Genomic DNA, 19,255 nt, shown 5'->3' on the forward strand with positions numbered 1-19,255 from the left:
ATCAAGGGTAACATTTGAAGTGATAATCAGATCACACTGAAGTTAACTTGTTGATGGACAGATAACTACTGTAAAGTTTTCTGATGGAATTTTTTTCTTCTTTTTAGAAGCTTCACAGTGTCAGACAGTGTGGGGTTTTTTTTTGCTTTTCTTCTAATATTACAAAAGTTTAGATTTGTAGTACATTTATTATCTCTTTGCAAAAGGATTTATCTCTATCACAATGGTAGAGAAAAACATAAGACCATTAGTAATTTTTAATATAATCTTTTGGATATAAATGTGGAAGAAAAAAGCAGTGTTTGTCTAGAAAGGGGATTCACTTTGTTAACATTATTCTTTATGCATGCACTTCTGGGGTATTATTAATTAGGGGGTTTACATATGAAGCTTTTAATTTCTGATGGCATGAAGCCACTGCAAGGACTGAGGGGGGCCAGGGCTCCCTACTGGGACCCTGTGCCTGGAGGTGAGTGAGTGACAACAAGGAGGGATGCTGTCAAAGCTCTGAGGGACTGACTGTCATCTGGAAGATGGCTTTTATTATCATTTTTATAATTTGTTTGTTCTTCCAGTGATCTAACAGTTCCTTTAAATTCTAAACAGAGTTTATTGTCGGGGATTTGTCTGGCCATTTTGTTGTTGTTGTTGTTAACCTTATTACATAAAGCAGTTGTCGTATTTTGCCAAATCAAAGTTCCTCCAATAAATAACTTTTAATGAACAATAAAGATAAGTCACTACCTTGGTAAAAAACATTCACTGTAAACGCAAGTTTATAGACATTTTGTAGAGGAGGCTATTATACAAGGTCATTCCCTGTTCCTCCAGTCCTTTCATCTCCACCCAGATCTTCCAAAGAAAATGCCCATATTTAGAAGCTCATTGTCTAAAGAAAAAATTAATAACTTCTTTGAACTTTTGTAATTTACATCATGTCCTGCTTGAAATAAAAGGTTTTATATTTTATATAACCTTGTAACCAGTCATTTTTCATGCCATTTTCCATTTTGAAAACCTTTTCTAAGAGTCTGAGCTTTAACCAACTCATAATACTATGTAATCTCACATTATTATAAAAAAACCACAGGAAGGATTTTCAGATGAGTTTTTAGGGGCAACCTTGCCTTTGGCCATACTTTGAAATGCAAATGGACAGTTGAGAAGATTATCCTTCAGCTAAGGAAGAAACTCCTTTTTCTGAAATCATATTGCTACTCTAGGGGAAATTGTTTATACATCTGTGAGGGGAGGGCTCTTGAACTTGATTACCTAGAATTTTTCTATATTCTTTATTTCACTTGTATGTACGTGTGTGTCTGGGTTTATACAACTGATACACAACATGGTCATTGCTAAAACTAAAGTATTGAAAGAGCTTTTTGGTTTCTATTCTCTGAAGTAATCCCAGCCTCATTCCTGAAAGGCAAATGATCTCTAACAAAGTGAAACAGGAGCTCAAACTGAAGCGATATTTGTGTGGCAGCACTTGAGTGTTTAAAAATCCCTGAAAGGGTGGCCACTGCACTTGTTTGGGGCAGAGCTGGAAGCTGCTCTGGACTCCGATTCTGCCTGTTGGAGCAAACTAGGGTTGCCCTAATAGTGCACCTTTTACTAAAGGAAATCGTGTTATTTTCAGATAAAAGGACTGGCACATGGGAATCCATGATCTTTTCAGACCAGTAGAGAGAATCTGGGAAAGTGGTTCAGAGAAGGCTTCTAAGCTCTTCATCTCAGATGTCATTCCCCGGCAACCCCCAAGGATGCAACATTGCCCAATCTCTATCGCTTGCAAACATCAAGGAAATCCTCGGTTTTTAAAAGCTCCTCTAGGTGATTAACCCTGAAATATTTTTTTCACATACAAAAAAGGAAAAACAAACTAGTAAAAATGTAACCTCAACAGATAAAGACCTTGGAACATTTTCTAATATAACAAATTTTCTTTGCATTACAATACTGTTATTTTAAAACTGTCCAAAGGCAGTATTCGTTTTTCTTCAGCAGCATATGAAAGCCAGGTCCTTTTTATACCTGACCCTGTAGGGCTCCCAGGCACTTCCTTGCAGAGAACCTATTTCTAAACCTTTCAGTTGTGGTGGAGGCAATCACATAGGTCATTCATCAATAATTCTTTAATGCTGTTAGAGTGAGTGGGTAGAAGAGGGCCCTTTTTCAAATTATCTATCAATTCTAAGAGGATTCGACCTTTAAGACTCTTTTTAGCTCTATCATTTTGTAACAGTATGTCTTTCTTATAAGAAGGTGGTAGTGCGAGATGCTGAAATGTTTGAAATTAGGGATGACCTGTCAGTAACTGTCCCTCAGCCCTCTTGTGTTTATAATAAAAATAATACGACAAAATTAAAGGCCTTTTCAAAAACGCCCATAATTCCTTTGTAGCAGAACAAAGATTTTTGTTTGCATAGGATGTTTAAAAGGGTAGGCAACCCTGTATCTTTTGAATGCAATGGTGTGGCTGCCAGGTTTCTGCAGTTCAGTTTCTTCTGTTGAGTCATTCTTCTGTGGCCAGGCTCCTCAGGCACCTGTGCTGGCCCCTTAGTGACTCCAGACNACAAAGATTTTTGTTTGCATAGGATGTTTAAAAGGGTAGGCAACCCTGTATCTTTTGAATGCAATGGTGTGGACTTGACCACATGATTTCTCAAGTTGGTTTGCAATTGGTTGAGCCAAAGGGGCTCAAGTCTGTAGAGGGAATTCTAGACCAACATCATACCACAGTTTCTGTATCCAAAAGTATGTTTCCCTGAATAGTCATACATGAGGCTCTTTGGCAACTGGACTTGGGAATATTTAGTTTTAAACTTTCTGACCAGAATGGTTTAGAACCCTGTCCAATTTCTATTTGGTTTTTTGTTTTGTTTTGTTTTGTGTTTTACTGTTTGGAAGCTTTTAAAGTCTTGTTTGCTTTTTGTGATGGGAGGAAAGAACACAAAAATATGAGGGTAGGTATTCCAATGTGTTAGAGAATTGAAAATTTACACTTAGTTTCTGCTTTTGAAAACAATTTTCCTTTCACAGGTGGAAGCTTTCATAATGAGTCATATGGGAGTGAAAGGGAGCATGGCAAGTACTACTCAGGAAAGAGGAGAGTAAAATTTTTAAATTCATTACTTTTATTATACATTAGCTGAGGTCATTTGGAGATTATCATGTCCACTTCTGTAACCTGCATATCAAGAGAAGAGAAGGAGTTCAAGTTTTAGGTGAACAATAAGGCTTGATTAAGAAGTTGGAAAATGTGAAAGGAACTAGGATTGTTCTGGAGAAGACAAGGCTCCTATTAATGGTTTTCAAATGTAAGAGTCAGATATCTCCCTCTTTAGGGAAAACAAGTTTAAAAGGAAATGTGGTTAAACTACAACATTAGGAAATCAGCTGTATACAGATGTTTCCTAACTAAGGTGATAACTCCCAGAATGAGTTCTCAAGAGAGGTGTTATATCTGTCCTTAGAGAAAATGGGACCTGTCCCCTGGGTGTGACCACTCACTGCTTGGGTAAGTTCTGTTTCTGTTATATGTGCGTTCTTGCTTAGGTATGTTTCAACACATGCATAGTATTTAATAATCTAAATTTACATATCCCTATTTTTTCTATTTCCAATAAAGCGATTGATCCTTTTAATGCTGGCATAATTAGGTAATCAGTGCTTTCTCAATCTTGACACCAGAAACAATGACTCTTAAGTTTTATATTTGTAAGTTTATTTTTGTTTTTAAAAATAATAATGGCACTTAAAATTACATACATCACTCAATTATAGACACTAAAATTACCAAGACTGAAAAAAGAAAGCATTTGACTATCCTTATTTAAAGCATAATTGTTGCAGTTTATGTGAATTACATGAACCACTGCAATGGTATGGATGCTTATAAGACCATATAACTCATGGCATTTGGCATATCACTAAATAGCAATAATTTTAACACAAATCATTATGTTTAAAAAGAAGACAAGCAAAATTATTTTTTAAAAGAACAATGCTTCATCATCTGATAAAGATGTATTGAATATAAATATAAAATGTTTTACATAAAATGTAAAATAAATAAGTATGAAAATGCTGCTATATTCTAGCTCCGATATCTGTAGATAATTAGATAGATCAATGATATTTTCATTGTCTCTCAACAAATTAGAACTTTAGAATATAATTATAGATTAGAACTATAGGTTGTTGGATTTAGACAGACTGTAGAATATCTAATATAGTCCTCTGGTTTTACATATGAGGAAACAAAGATTTAGATTTGGGACTCAATCATACAGCAAGATATTATTTGAAGCAGGAACCAGATTGGGGTGAGGGATGTCTCCTGATTCTCAGCCTAGACCACAGACCACTGTATGCAGTGTCCAGAATGCCAAGTATAGATTTATAAACTATTATAAATCATAACAGTTTTGTTTTTATCTCAGTTGTTTGGATCCTGGAGAAATGAGATCTTATTATACCCCTTAGTCATCTAGTTTTAACCAAGAAGCGTTCCAAAGTTCTTAACTTAAGCAGCTGTAGAGAAAATCTGAATGTGTCCCCATTTGGTCATAACCAATGCCTTTTATCATATCATATGTGATTGTGACACACATTATGTAGGGTGCTCTTATGCAAAGGGCAGGAGGGGCATGAGAGTGATTTGTGTTCAGAGCAGCTCAACCACTTTCTGTGTGGTCTGTCATTTAATCACAGTCAACCATTTTTTTGAATTTCCAAAGTGAGACTAGTACTACCTACCTCATAGGATTGCTCTGAGGTTTAAATGATGAAGTACATGAGAAAGCTTGACAAGAATTAGTATTTATACACTTAAAGGTGCAAACCCTATATTTCTCATGAATACTTCTCCCCCATAGCACGGGGGAATACAATGCATATAGTAAGTGATTAATAAATGCACATAATGACTTGAGGCTGTGAAAAAAAAAATACTGCCTAGCAAGGAGCAGATGTCCACTAAGATCAGATGTCGGCTCATTGCCTGACAGATTCCTTCTAGAGTCAGTGCCAATGTTTATGAGGTTGCTCTGACCCTCCAGGGCAGCTTTGAGTGTTTGGTTCCTCTGCCCTGGTCTTTGTCGGCTCTCCTCAGTACAGCAGGATTTCTCAAATTCTCACTAGTAACAGCTTGGAACATCTAATTCTTTATTGTGGGAGATTGTCCTGTGCATTGTAGGCTGTTTAGTCACCTCTGTAGCCTCTACTTACTAGATGCCAGTAACACCCTACTTCAAGTTGTAGCAATAAAAAAATGTCTCCAGACATAGCCCCTTGTCTGGGGGAGACAAAGTTGCCTGCAGTTGAGAACCACTGCCTACAGCAGTCACCCAACTTTCCCTGCTTTGAGATATAATAATCAGCCTGTGTCCCCTCCTCACCAGACTGCCAGCCCCTAATGGGTAGCACTGTGTCTTTCTTTGAGCCACAGTTCCCACATTTGGTGTCAGGGCAATAAATATGGAAAGAAGAAAAGGAAAATATACTTAAAGAATTAATCAGGTTTAGTAATTATATTGGTCCATTATATGTGTGTATATATATATATATATATATATATATATATATATATATATATATATATATATATATTGTTTTTTTGTTTTCTTCTGGACCAAAGGCTCAAAGACTCTCTATAACCTCAAGTCTCTTTTCTGAAACAATTAATGCCACCACCTTCTTAGATCTTTCTCTCCCCCATGCCCTGACCATTGACAGAATTATGCAATGTGTTCACTAAAAGTGGAGGGTTTAGACTTCAGGCCTCATGGTTCAGGCAGAGATTAAAGGAACCTCTCCCTTCCCTCCCCCACAATGTCTGTTAACAGCTACCATCTATACCCTAAAGATCCCTAAATATGTATCTCTAGCTTAGTACCTCCCTGTTAATTCCAGAATCACATTTTCTAGCCCTACAAGATCGCCTCTTATAGATTTCCCAGGCCCTGGAAAACAGGAGTGCTGTGTACGGAAAGCTGAACTCATCCCCTTCCTTCTTCTGCCCCTTGTAGACTTCCTTCTGGACTCTGTCCCAAGGAAGGGGCGAGGCTCTGGAGTCAGCCTTCCCTTACCGCTCGATAACTCAGGGTTCTGTGCAAGATTATGTCTCCTCTTGTTGCCTCATTTTCCTCATCTTACAAATGGATACTGATTTCCCAGGGTCTTGGTGAGGGTTAAATTAGATAATGTATGTAAATTACTTAAATGATACATGTAAATCCTTTAGAAAAACATGTCTGGCCTGCTTCATAGATGGAAGATGTCGTGTTTTAAAACTAGGCATTAGCCAGATACTGGAGAGCCACCTCTTACTTCATCCTTCACCATCTCCCTCCTCCCACCGAACAAATCACCACGTTGTTAATCCCGCCTCCCGTTTCAGTCCAGTGGGGCCCGTCCTTACCCACGTGCAATGGCGTCAGTGCAGGGCCAGATCCTTTCTGGCCCTGATTATTACAGTAGCCTTTTCATCAGCCTTTCTTGTCTCCAGTTTCACCTTCGGCCTATCTGTCCGTGATCTCGCTGCCTGGGCGGATATGTTCCTTGTCTCCAATTGCCTTTGTAATGAAGGTTAGCCTCTCAAACATGATGTAGATGGCTCTGTGTGACCTGCCTCCTGCTTACCTTTCGGTCTCACCATGGACAGTTCCCGGACATCCTTTAGCAATGAAACCGCATGTTTCCATGCCTTTGTGCCAGCTGTTCCCTCCTCCTTGTTTGTCTTCTTTTCTTCATGGAAGAGCATCTATTCATCTTTTTTGTTTGTTTGTTTGTTTGTTTGTTTTTAGCTGAGCCATCCTGCTACCTGTTGGCAGCTCAGCGGCTGCTCAGCTTGGGCTGGACTCGAACTGCTGTTTATTCATCTTTAAGACAAAGCCCCATCATCTCTTCGTCTTAGAAGCAGTGTGTAGCCACCCTTCACTGAGATGGTTGCTCCACTCTTCTTGTCCTGTTACCACACGGCGCTGTGTATATGTATCTTCTAGCACTTCCATATATAACTTACGTTTCTTGATCGTGTCCCCCACTAAATTGTGAATTTTTGACATTGAATTCATTTTGGTTTATATAGTGAGTAGCTCATTTCTTAGCACATAATAAATATTTAATTAACTATTCCCAGTTTGAATAAAGCTCAGATTTCATAATTTAGTCAGGCTGTATAGACTTAAAAAATTGTAGAACAAAATTGAAACAGAATAAGTTTGTGGAATACCAAGGGGCCTGGGTGTTATGTTTAGGCATGCTGTCCCCTTTTATTGTCCCTGACTTCAGGAAACTTGACCTCGTAAGGGAGAAATACCGGAAGAAAATACAAATCAATTATTACCATGGAGGGCCATTTTAAAAAGCATGTATTTAGTGTCGAAGTAATTTTTTCAATAAGTGGAGTCATGTCACTGCCTGAGGGCCAGAAATGACCAGCTCAAACATCAGAAGTAGATATTCAGTGCGCAGATGTTTTACATCAATTCCAAGCCTCCAGTATCAGTAACAGCTTCACGTTATGAGCTTGATCAAAGATCACATTCAACAGGTCAGGCTGTCTCGGGATGACCTGGCCTCATCCGCAAAAGGTGCCAGTGTTTCCTCATTTTCTACCTAAGCATTATTAGACTAGTTTACTACTAAAAACAATAGTCTCGGCAGTCCTTTCTTCAGGAATATTATTTTCAGTCCTATCATGTAAAGCTAGGAAACATGGCATCCACTTTTTCTGCCCTAGGAAGATGACCCAAACATCATTTAGTGACATCACGAACCATTTTAACCCATGATTTCTTTGGAGGAACGGTTTGGGGCTCCTTGGTCTAGTGAACATGTTTCTACATTGCCCAAATATGTGTTTTTATAAATTACATTTGTAACATTTCTAACCATGTTTGAGCGTTTGGAATTTCACCTCTCCTGAGAAGGGACTTTCTTTCTTGATCTTACACATTATTGCTCATTGCTCTTCAATTAGAATAATAAATAAGTTTCCACTCCCATTATTTGTACAGTGCTTTGTTGTTGAGATGAAATAGCAATGAATCACATTCCTGATTGTCTTTAGTGATTCAATAAACTGTACTTGTGAGTCAGTTGTTAGGGTTTGAAGTCGATATCTGTCCATTTCTCAAAAACCTTATACCAACCCTGGGAGATTTGGCTCTTGACTGTTCTGTATTGAAAGAGCCAACACCCTTCTGCTAAACCCAGGCTAGAGTCTGATAGCCTGAGACTGCTTAGAGGGAAATGCTGAACTGATGTGCAAGAAGGAATTTTCGTCAAGGCTTGGTATGATTCTACTGTTTGACAACTGTCTATTTGAAATTCCCTTCCATCCTACAGAAGGGAATACTTAACTTCTACCAGTGTTTCCTGCCAGGAACTGGAATGAATCCCTGTAAATACACAGAGCCGCAGGGGTGGAAGAGCTTTCTTCCTTCCCCACGCTGCTTCTGCTCTTGGCAAAGGTTTGGGGATTGGCAGGGGCGCCCCGCCTCTGCACGGTCTGCTCTGGGAGGTGGGGGATTCCTTTAACTTCCAATTACCAGTTTCTTTACATGTGGGAGGACATTTTTGGCACAGTTTATCCTCTTCATGTCTGGCTGACAGCTCCCTTGCTAATTTATTTTTTTGGCATCCTTTATGCATTTGTTAAGATGTCAACGGTATGTATAACGCACTGGAGTGAAGGTTGAATTTACATTCTGGAGTTTCTAGTGGGTCTGAGATGTTAGAATTTCTTTCTTTGGAATAGAGGTTACAGTACTGGGTAAATAGAGAATAGTGGGCGTGATTTACTTGCTTTCTTGCAAAAGACTGTTTAGTGAACAGTAAATCCAGAATCCTAGACTTCTAAGTGGGGAAAGACGTGAAAGTTTGTGTGATCTATTGCTTTCATTTCCCAGCTGAGGAAACAGAGGCTGGGGACACTTAAGTGACTTGCTCAAGGCCATCCAACTGGCCAGTGCAAGAGACCACACCAGATTTCTGGTCTTCTCTCTTTGTCCTGTATGCTTTTCACTATATCACAATGTTTTGAAAGTAGTAGACATTCAGTAAGTTGTCTTAGGTATATCAAATATCTATCTTCATAGTTCTTTCTGCACATAGGATGGAAAAATATAGAATATCTCCTCCTTTCCCCTTAAAAAGAAAAGTCCGATAGCTACATAGCCTTACTAGATAGATCGGCTGTAATTCTTGCAGCTAGATTTAATTGCCTGGAAAACGGGTCACTTCAGGAGTTTTCCCCTCTCTCAAGTGGCTGGAACCCTTAGTTGAAATGTAGCCAGCTGAAACATGTCAAAATCAATCTGTGATGTTGGAGACTGTGGAAAAGCAGTTCCAATAGTCTGTCCTGGATGGTCTGTTCTATTATACATTCTGAAACATTAATAGCAGATTTGTGAAGGCACATTCAGGAAGAACAGATCTCACAAATCGTTTCTTCAGAGGGAATGATGATATAAACAACTAATTTGAGTGAAAGTAACTCAGGCAATATTTCAGGTTCTGGTTGAGAATCCTAACGCTCAAGTCATTTTTACAAAGCTCTTATTAAATCTGGTATTAGGAAGTGATTTTTTTTCAAATAAAAGGTTAATGAATTAAGTTTCTATTCATAACAATTGCTTTTAAACTCACTGGTCAGATGGAGAAGGTTTTGCTGGTAATGATGATAGAACAGGCTCACCACACACTTCCTTGACTGGACTGTGTGAAAGGTGAGAGCAGTTATACTCCCAGCTCCATGCTTACTCTGCATTTTGCCATCACTAGGTCTTTTCAATGATTTTAACTGTGTAGATTTCATAGGTAAAAAATATGTCATTGCTTTACTTGGCTTTTCTTTATTAATATGGTTGACTAACTTTTTTGTGTTAATAGGTCATAAATAGGCAAGTAATATTATTTTTCAATTTTCCATTGGAGTGTTATTTTTTAAATAATTGATTTCTGAGAGCTCCTTATATAGTAGGGACAGTATTCCTTTGCCTGTCATATAAACTGCAATATCTTTATTTGCAGTTTCTCTTCTAAATTTGACAGTGGCTTTGCCTTACAAGAGTTTTAAATTTATATGCCATTCATAGCTTCCTTAAAAAAAAAAACTTATTGGCATTTGGCTTTATCACTATGACTAGAAAACTCAAAAGAAGGAATTTATGAAGTGCTTTAATTGGAAAAAGTTCTAACTTGCCATCAGAGTAATTCATATAATAAGCAAATGGAGCATTATGTAAAAATAATGTTTCCCAGAATAAACAGGGAAAAATTTATACACTTAAAGTAATTAAAATAATGAAACTTTACGGTGAAATACAACAAACAGTTTTGAAGGAATGAAAATTGAGATACTGCACTACAACACTGTTCATGGAAAATGGGAATAGGCTGATTAAAAAATGGTAAAAAGTTTAAGAGACTCAGTAGATATATACATTTTTAAAAATGTGTGTATTTTATTGTGAAATATACTGCAGAAGCAGAAAATATACGGTGTGTGCAATTTAAACAACTCATAATGAACTCAAGGAATTTCTGTAAATCCTAGGTTTATAATTTAATTTTACAGAAAGTTGATAGTTTATTAAAAAGATGTTAAATGAAATGAAATAACTTGTCTTCTATTAGAAACTTTATGTAATAACATCTTCAGTTACTGTAAAAATATTGCCTAGTGTCTTTTTGTGTACAAGAATCCTTCTTCATCTCTAGCCTCCCATGTTATTTTTACTGTAATTTTTGCATCCTGGTCCTAATTACCACCTTCTATCCTCTGAATCTGCAGTGGCTTCATTTCATTTTATTTTTGTCACCTGGCAGCCCTGCTGCTCGCCTTCTATCTCCAGGTGCAGCTGCAGCAGGTGAAAACACATGGATGGAAAATTCCGTCTTGGATTCCTCACATTAATAGTCCCCTCCATTTTAAGAGGTATCTGACATGTGACTGCATGCGTGATCAGTAATTACTAATTTGAATTCTATTTACAAATGTAACAGAACATTCCCAAGAATGTTTTATAACTATTTTTTGAAGACAGCAAGTCACGTACTTCCTTTCCAGTTGTTTAGATGGAATGACCAAAGAAGATACCACTTTCATACCATGTAAATTGTAAATACTGTAATGATGAATTCCTCATTATTGTTATGATTTTGATAAGTGTTGTCCAGAAATAGTTTAACTTCAAGAAAATTTTCCCTGCTCATATACATTGGTGATCATGTATATAGTAAGAGCATTGTTGGAAGAAGCAAATTATGTGTTCAAAATTACAGAGTTTTGATTGAGAAATGTATAGCCTTGGACAACGTATTTTTAAGTGAAAAAGCATGGATCATCCTATGGGTTTTGGGTGAATCCTTCTTATATTAGAAACCTTTAAGAATGGCTCATCACTTACATCCATTATTGCAGTAGTTTGTTTTGATTTCTTACAGTTCACTCTCCATTCGTTGATTTTGTGTCATGGTAGGAGAGTCACTCTAACTGAGAATGAGAAGTCACGTGTGTTCGTATCCATGTGAACAGGCACTCACCTCTGACTAGTGGATTGCTCAGTGCTACCAGAGCAAACGGCACAACTTTGTGGATTGGTGCTGTTACAGTGTGGTTTCCCCCCGCTCCCCGGCGTGTTTTCAGCGCCGAGTCCTCTGAGTGCCTCTTGTCCTCTCCCCATGATGGCTTGCACCGCCCTCCCCAGGTCTCCTTACCCACTGCTTCCTAATGCAGATGACAGACTGGCAGTGGTTAACACCTCACTGGACTGTTGCCTCTCCACAGACTGGATGGACCCATATGCAGTTGCCAACATTTGACCAGTTCTGACTTATAAAATCAGCAATTGCATTTCCTTTAAGTAAATGCAGGCTTATTTCTATCCTTCTATCATTCCCTGACTTCTGGGAATAGATGGCCCTTTTCCACCTCAGGAGCCCATACATTGTTTCTTTTCCAGGACTTGGCTCCTTCAGTTAACCTTGTCATTTCATATCTTCCATTTCTAACTTTTTGCCTTGGCTCCTTTTCATTAACATATAATATGGTCAAGTGATTTCTGGCTTTATATTTGATTTTTAAAACTATATAGCATAGCACACGATGAAAGGAGAAATATAAATTATCTGTGCAGTTTAAAGAATAATAGTATAACAAACACTACCTAGCTTAAGACTAGACCCTTATATCTGAAGGTCTTATGTATTCTGATCCCCTCTCCCTCCCCCTCCAAACAATATCCTGAATATTATATTATTTTTGTCCTTGCTTTTCTTTATAGTTTAACCACATGGGTACGGATCCCTTAAAAATCTCGTTTAGTCTCACATTTTTTAACATCAATGGAATCATAATGTAGATAATCTTCTAAAACTAGCTTTTTCACTCGTCATCATGTTTGTAAGATTAATCTATGCTAACAAGTTTCCTCTCACCAGCTTTCCATTTTTCAGGTGCACTGCTGTAGACGATATACCTGATCTGATGCATAATGTCCTGAATTCTAAAGAAAATAACTGCATTTTTCAGTTTTTATTCCCTGAAAAAGCTTATCTTGTTTCACTTTGTCCACCTCGCTGCCAGAAGTAAAACTCTTCTGTCTAAAACAGAAAACCAGTCCCATCCTTGTGTTCCAACTCTAAATAATGCGTTTTCTCTTTTCCTTCAAGGCTAAAATCTTAGCAAGAGTCATTCATACTGACTCTCTATATCTTAGCCTCCCATCCAAGCTTCATTTGCCTCCTTTAGTCTTTTTTTTTTTTTTTTTAGCTGAGGCATCCTGTTACCTGTTGGCAGCTCAGCTCGGGCTGGGCATCGAACTGCTGTTGCTCAGAGCTCACACTCTTGAGCAAGCTCTTAACTGAGCCACTCGGCCGGCCCTCATTTGCCTTCTTGATGGTCGACCTCTCCATGTTTTTTAAACTTTCTTCTTTTGTGTTCTTGAAAGCTCCTGACAGCAATTTTCCCCTCTGCTAAATGCTAAACGTAAGCCTCAAATGGTTTATAATCTGTTCTTCTTAACTTTGAGCACATTGTACCTGATTTTAATGTAGCATCTCTTTTATTTTCATATGGCTAGAATGAAGACTTCCTTACACAGTTCAGAAGCCTCCTGGAATTATAACTGTGCTCTGGCAGTCCCATGGTGCTGGATTAAGGCTGTGTGGATGAGGGGGTGGGAGAAGGCGGAGAAACTGGATCTTGCATCTGAAACTGCTTAAACGCATTTTAAGTAGCTTCTGATTAACAGTGATAGAAGCAAAATTAATTGGAAAAAAAATCTAACAATGTTTCCTTTTATTCAGGGATTCAATTCACTTTGGATGTGGTTCAGGCGTCAAGTTTGTGAAATACCACACTTTCTTGGCAGCAGGATCTAGAGCTTGTTGTTTGGGAAAGGATTTTACTATAGTAGGATTGGTGATGTTCAGCAGATGTATTTTGCCTGCATTTGCAAAGTTTAGCAAAGAGGATTGAAATAATGATTTAGGTAATTCAAAACCAAAACCTTTGTTGCCTCAATGATCTCATTCAAATAATTATCTGAATAATTTAACATGAATTACCCATGTCCCTGTACACCTGTGTACATGGAAATACTTGATTTGGTCAATATCATAAATGCCTTCTAGGTTTGAAACACTAATGGCTGCAGGGAACTCAGATGAATAGGAGATAAAGCCCTCAAGTTGTCTCCCATCTAGAGGGGAAAAAACTAAATAATTGATAGACAAATAATTTATATTGCAAACCAGACTACAAATGGCATTTAAGGAACAGAAAAGGTATCTAACATGTCATGTGAAAAGGAGACTTGACTCACAAATGTTGAAATTTATTCTGTTTTGAAGGAGGTTTAAGAGACTGCTCTCAGACCTGATCTTTGAATTTTCTACCCCCTCTGTTTCTTATTTTTTATTCCGACTGTATTGATGTATCATTCACATGCCCTGTGTATCCTGACAGTGTGATAAGTGCAGTTCCTTCTTCATCAGTCCTGGTAAGATGTGCTTGAGGAGTTCAGAGCAGTAAGGAGGCAGATGTGAAAATCATATTCTCAGGATAGTACAAAAAGTGCCCCATTGTGTACAATACTGTAGGGCCCAAATGAGGGAGGGTGAACTCAGACTATGAGGTAAGTGGAGCAGACTGAACAGGTGTCAGGACCCAGTGGGAGGCACAGGAATTTACCAGGGAGACACAGAAGATGAACATTCCAGCTTTTCTGCTCAGCCAGGCACCTTTCAAGGGTTTTTCTCCAACCATACCTGGGGCCAGAACAAGTCTATGTGATAAACCTTCCCAGACCCTGTGATGAGTTCTGAAATTCCTTCTGTCTTCATCTTCCATCCATCCACCTTCTACCGTGTTTCCCCCAAAATAAGACTGGGTCTTATATTAATTTTTGCTCCAAAAGGTGCATTTTATTCATGTACAAAAATTACATTTATTCAAATACAGACATGTCTGGCTGATGATCTTAATTGGGGCTTATTTTGGGGTAGGGCTTATTTACGAGCACCCTGAAAATCATGCTAGGGCTTATTTTCCAGTTAGGTCTTATTTTCGGGGAAACACGGTACAGTCTACTTTCTGTTATCTTTGTCTCTAGGCTCTGGATGGCCCCAGGGCCCAAGATGGATTTGGCAGGTGTTGCAGCTTAGACTGGGTGGGGGAATCGCACAGGCGGAGAAGGAGCATGGGAAAAGTCAGGGGGACAGACGAGGCTGGAGGCATGTGGGGAGCAGGAGTAAATGCATGTGGCCTGAACAGAGGGAGGGTGCTCATGGAAGAGAGGTAGGAAATGGGGCTGCCCAGAAAAGCACAACCCAGGACACAAAACTACATGTGTGCTTTGCTGAGGGGTTGGGGATGTTATTATGTGGGTAATGGGTGTGTGTGTGGGGGACTTGAAAGGCTTTCAGGTGGCAGACTGACATGAAAAGACGTGTAATCCATGCCTGTTGGTTAGCTGGTCATCTTGTTTCTGTGTGGAAGCCACTGGTGAGGTGTGCCGCTCCTTGTCCCTTCAGCAGAGAGCCCGCTGCCGGAGCATGTGGCCGACAGCCTGCAGGTGCCACCTTTTCCGATGTGCCACAGCGTCCCCACAGGCCACGCTCTCTCTGGGCTGCTCCCAGGTGACGACTGAGCATGGCAAGGACCCAGAGCCAGGTCCGTTCTGCCCAACGCAGGACTCTTCTCGTGGGCAGCCTCTGCTTGAGTTTGGACTGACGGCGACTGTCTCAGAACTGCACGCATCTGAGGCTCCTCCTCGCTCCTTTTCTTTTTCCTTTCACGGGTGCCAAGGGTTTATGGCGTCTGAGGCTTTCCCTGCCTATTTCTGTACCCTACCCCTTTACCCGTCACAGGTGTTTCCGCCAGTAATCTCTTATAGTTCTAATTCTGTCTTGACATCTGCTTCTCATAGGACATGAGCTGACACATGGTGCCTTAAAGTCTATTTTTAAATTCTAGTATATATCTTTAGGTGGTTATTTATGTTTTACCCTCTGAACTACCATGCTTTCCATTTTATGAAATAAACTGTTTTATGAAGTCAGAGGGAATCTTAAATAAATGATCTCAGGACAGATTGGAGCCCTGGGCATGCCAAACTTCTCCACACAAGTTTATCATTAAGACTCTCTGAGATCCGACAGGTTTCTGGAGACGAGTGTACAACTGCCGGCCTTGCTTAGCTCTACTTAGCAATGTATTTCCCACATCCCATCATGGTCGGATTGGTTCAGGTTCAAAGAGTTGATGCACAGGAAATGCTTCAGACAGACAGGATTTTATCCTGTCATTCTTATAAAGTATTTTGATATCGCATGACTAGCAGGTGGTTAGATAAAAGAGGAAGATAATTCAGCATCTTAAAAGCCTGTGGCCTAACATTTGGGAGGACAAGATTAATTATAGCCAACCACCGTGCAATTTTTGAGGCAGTTTTTCTCTATGGAATGTTGTGCTTTATATATGAAGGGCACTCTCTTTCTTTAATAAAAAGAATCATGTTCTTGAAGTAGGTTGTAATCTTCAAAAAAGTATGGAAGTTAATTTTTAGTTTTTAAAAGGTCTGTCATTTCAGTTTATATAATATGGCTAACAGCAAAATTGTATACTACATTTATTTAAAATAAAATGTTAGGTTGGATATTATGTTTTCTGAATCTAAAATTAATGTCTTTGGGTTAAGCTATGGAATTGAACCTTGTCTAATCTCCTGGGCAGACTTCCAGATGTCTCCATGGTCAGAGCTGCTTTGTGAATTCTCTGTAAATGGGAATTCCCTATGTGGTCCAGGATTTCGGGAGAGGCTGAGGACCAACCAGCCTTATGGTTCTGGCTTCACTGCATTGCTTTCATCTTCCACATTAGAATCTCTGCAGTAAGAGACAACCAAAAGGTTGACAAAAATTCAAATGGATTCAAAATCTGTGGAGTAATAAAATGTTAAATGCCTTTAACATGAACTTAAAAAAAATCTTCTAAGTCCAAATGATCTAATTGTAACTGGAAATTTTATAGTAAGATTTCATGTAAAAAGAATACATAGTAGTTGCTTAAATGTGAAAAGAACCATGTAAAGAAAAATCTCTTACCTCTGTGCAATTGCATAATAGTGCTGGGAAGCCTATATGATGAAAGGATTTCGTATGATACCATAATTTTGCAGTATTTTTATTGTAGAACCCATGCACAAAGGAGATGTTGCTTCTGTTCAGTGGTAGATCCCTTGTTTAAACAAAGCTAAACGATAATCAGTGAACATGACAAAAGCGATTACTTCCAAAGCCCAAGTGAAATGTTAATGAACTTACGTCTTAATTCTGAGAAGGTTGAATTTTGGGGGCATGACCTTCTAATTGCATTAAGAATAAGCTATGCATGTTGTCATAGCTCTGGGGAAATCACAGTAGATGTAGACTTGGCTACTTATAGGGAGGCTGTCCGCATCAAGTGGAAGGTTTTGAAAATCAATATGGCATCTCACATTGACGTTGGAGATTTGTTTCAAACAATAATTGACTGTGCTGGGATGAGTGGAGGGAGTGCTAAGGGAAATCAGTGCCATTTTTTAAAGTTACTATTTTTTTTAAATTTCATGCTTACATTTTTGCAAGTATAGTGCCAAGAATTTTTTTTCCTAAACCACTTGAAAATAACTTGTTGGCATGATACCCTCACCTCCAAGTACTTTAGTGTGCATTTCTTACACACAAAGATATTCTCTACTTAATTACAATGTAACCATCAAATTCAAAACATTAACATCAATACATTACTACCATCTAAATCCTCAGATGCCACTCAAGTTTTGCCAGTTGTCCCAGTAATGTCTTTTATGATGGAAAGACCGAGTTCAGAGTCATGTGTTGGATTCACTGGTCATGTCTCTTCAGACTCCTTCAATCTGGACTGTCTCCTTAGTTTTTCCTAGACTTTAATGATCTCGAAAGTCCAGTTATGGTAGGATGTCTCTCAATGTGGGTTTGTCTGGTGCTTCTTTGCTGTTAGGTTCAGGGTTGGCAGGAGTTTCGCAGAAGTGGTTGTTGGGGAAGAAAATAACTTCTCTACCCTTTTGGTGTAGTGTTTGGAGGACCAGCAAATTAAACTGACAAAAGACAGATTAGCAAGCAGAAAGAAAAACAGATTTAATTATGTTTGTGCAGAAGTCCACAAAGAAATGTGATTCAGAGAGGCGGCTAGGGTTTGGGGTTTACGTATAATCTGAAAAGGGAATGGAGAAGGCCTAAGAGGCACTTCAGTAGAACAAATGACTTCTTAGAAGCAAACTGGGGTAAAAGGGCACTTGTGGAAAAACAAATGATTTTTTTGGAAAGATAAATGGACTCTTAGGAGAATAGATGGCAGATAAGATAGCTTTGTGACAGTATCTGTTTGAGTGTGGTGCCAATTTTCCTCTCTGAAAGAGAGTAGAGTTATTCCCAGGGGTGGAATTTGTGACAATTGAATTTTTTTGGTGTTCTTTTGGGAGGCCCTGTTTTTAGGCAAATAAGGAATTTCAGGAATTCAAATTCCCTTAGCTTAAGATAATTTTTATACCACAGTGGCTTATTCTTTCATGGTGCTATATTCTTGTGTCAGTTAGTGTGTGATTTCAATTCATCTCATGATAATGATGTTCACTTTGATCACTTAAGGGATGTCTGCCACTGTAAAATTTCATTGTTTTCCATTTTTAATTCAAGTATTTTTTGAGAAGGGTACTTTGAATTTGTGCAAATATCTTGTTCCTTAAACTTTCAATGTATACATTGTTAATTTATGTTATTGTGTCATGGTTGAATGGGTCATAATCTGTTACTATCATTATTTATTTTGATGCTCAGTTGGCCCATATTTGGCCAGTGACCGCTTATTCAAGCTGGCTTCTATTTCCTTTTGACAAACCCTCATTATTCTTCGAGGATTTCCTTTTCTTTTTGGCATACATTGTTCTGAGATTATCTTATACTTTCCCTGCCTTAGCTCTGAAATTAGCCATTTCTTCCAGAAGCGCTAATTCCTTTTAGTAGAGAATGGTATTTAGAAACCAAGATCTGGAAGATAGATGTGCGCATTGTTATCAGGGTGTTGCTGCTGCTCACAGACCCTCTCAATAGATAAACAATCCCTCACCACTGCCGCCCCCACCCCACCCCGTGGGGACTCTCTCTTTACCATTAGTGCCCTGAGTCCTTCCTCTTGCCTCATGCTACTCAGGTGTCAACACCCATGTCAGGCCACCTCGCCCATCCCATGGGAGTCCTGTCTTACCTTGCTCTGACACCCTGTGCCAGGCCACGTCCCCACGTGAAAATGTCTCTTGCTTCACTTGGGCTCTGACATTCTGTGCCCGAGCACCCCACCTCCCCCGTCCTCCGGGATGTGTTCTCTACTCCACTCAGGTTTTGACACCCCAGTTGGCGCTGCCACCCCTCTGAGTGAACATCCTCCTCATGCTAGCCATGCTCCCAACATCCCATTCTTGGTCACAGTGGCTCCCCCACTCCTGTGTGGATTTCTGTGTTGCTCAGCCCCACCAATGGCTTTAGGAATGAATTAATTATTCATGAAGGGGAAGGGAATTCACTGCCATTTTTAAATGTTGATTTAGAAGTTACCTAATAATTTGCCGAACTCAAAGTATCTGTGGTCATATTTTTTAACCAAGATTCTGGGATATATAATGATTTCTTAAGTCTCCTCATATCAATTTATTTTTTCAAGATT

General features: G+C 39.0%; 1 protein-coding gene across 3 annotated transcripts in view; it reads left to right on the plus strand.

The window, feature by feature from the left end:
- The window catches only part of TMEM200A (transmembrane protein 200A), a 70,312-nt gene that overhangs the window by 23,013 nt on the left and 28,044 nt on the right, over window positions 1–19,255 (plus strand). The window contains exon 1 of one of the 3 annotated variants that reach the window (XM_019628831.1): window positions 3,502–3,520. The exons of the other annotated variants lie outside the window; for them this stretch is intronic. The gene's annotated coding sequence lies outside the window, so the exon portion shown is untranslated. Of the gene's footprint in view, window positions 1–3,501; window positions 3,521–19,255 lie in introns of those variants that run through there. 3 annotated transcript variants of the gene reach the window in all.

The sequence above is a fragment of the Hipposideros armiger genome, unplaced genomic scaffold (genome assembly GCF_001890085.2).
Source record: "Hipposideros armiger isolate ML-2016 unplaced genomic scaffold, ASM189008v1 scaffold_811, whole genome shotgun sequence".
NCBI lineage: Eukaryota > Metazoa > Chordata > Mammalia > Chiroptera > Hipposideridae > Hipposideros > Hipposideros armiger.